Below are 1,854 nucleotides of genomic sequence, written 5' to 3' on the forward strand. Positions count from 1 at the left end.
TTCAATAGCACAACAGTTTCACCAAGTAGAAAGGAACGCGAACAGTATGAAGAGACAAGGAAAGAAAGGACCACAAGCATTGCAGGTCAACTCAACGTTAGAAGAGGTAATAGCTGCAGCAGATGGAATGTCAGATAAAGAATTCAGGATATACATGCTTCAGATGATCTGGAGTCTCAAGGAAGACATCAGACAGCAAAATCAGACAATGAAAGATCACTTCAACAATGAATTACATAAACAAATCCAAGAAGCAAAAGATCAACTATACAGGGAAATAGAGGTTATAAAAAACAAACAAACAGAAATCCTAGAAATGCAGGAAGCAATAAACCAACTTAAAAACTCAATTGAGAATACTACCAGCAGAGTAGAAGACTTAGAAGACAGAACATCAGACAATGAAGATAAAGTATTTCAACTTGAAAAGAACATAGACAGCTCAGCAAGACTGTTAAGAAACCATGAGCAGAACATCCAAGAAATATGGGATAACATCAAGAGACCAAATTTAAGAGTCATTGGGATACAGGAAGGGACAGAGTTTCAAACCAAAGGAATGAGCAATCTATTCAATGAAATAATACGAGAAAACTTCCCAGACTTGAAGAATGAGACAGAACCCCAAATCCTAGAAGCCTACAGGACGCCGAATGTGCAAAATCATAAGAGACCCACACCTAGACACATTATAATGAAGATGCCCAACATACAGAATAAGGAGAGAATTTTAAAAGCTACAAGAGAAAGGAAGCAGATCACATTTAGGGGTAAGCCAATCAGGATAACAGCTGATCTTTCAACACAGACTCTGAAAGCTAGAAGATCCTGGAATAACATATTTCAAACACTGAAAGAAAATGGGTTCCAACCAAGAATTGTGTTTCCCGCGAAATTAAGCTTCAGGATGGAAGATGAAATTAAAACCTTCCACGATAAACAAAAGTTAAAAGAATTTGCAGCTAGAAAACCATCTCTTCAAAACATCCTTGGCAAAACATTACAGGAAGAGGAAATGGAAAATAACAATGAAAACCAACAGTGGGAGGTAGGACACTAAAGGGGGGAAAATAATCAAAGAGGAAAACAAACCATGTTTAGTAACATAAATAAACAAATATGGCTGGAAGAACAACCCATATCTCAATAATAACCCTAAATGTTAATGGCTTAAACTCACCAATCAAGAGACACAGGCTAGTAGAATGGATCACAAAACAAGACCCAACAATATGCTGCCTACAGGAGACGCATTTGATAGGAAAAGACATACATAGGCTGAAGGTGAAAGGTTGGGAAAAATCATATCACTCATATGGACTTCGGAAACAAGCAGGAGTATCCATACTCATATCAAATAAAATAGATTTCAAGCACAAGTTAATCAAAAGGGATAAAGAGGGACACTACATACTGCTCAAGGGAACCATACACCAACAAGACATAACAATCATAAATATATATGCCCCAAACAATGGTGCAGCTATGTTCATCAAACAAACTCTTCTCAAGTTCAAGAGTCTAATAGACCACCATACAATAATCATGGGAGACTTCAACACACCTCTATCACCACTGGACAGATCTTCCAAACAAAAGTTGCATAAGGAAACTATAGAACTCAATAACACAATTAATAACCTAGACTTAATTGACATATATAGAATATACCACCCAACATCAAGTAGTTACACTTTTTTCTCAGCAGCACATGGATCCTTCTCAAAAATAGATCATATATTATGTCACAGGGAAACTCTTAGACAATATAAAGGAGTAGAGATAATACCATGCATCCTATCTGATCATAATGGAATGGAACTGAAAATCAACGATAAAAGAAGGAAGGGAAAA

This window comes from Marmota monax, unplaced genomic scaffold (assembly GCF_021218885.2).
Source record: "Marmota monax isolate L192 unplaced genomic scaffold, Marmota_monax_Labrador192_F-V1.1 WCK01_AAM20220418_F8-fsc00142, whole genome shotgun sequence".
Taxonomy (NCBI): Eukaryota; Metazoa; Chordata; class Mammalia; order Rodentia; family Sciuridae; genus Marmota; species Marmota monax.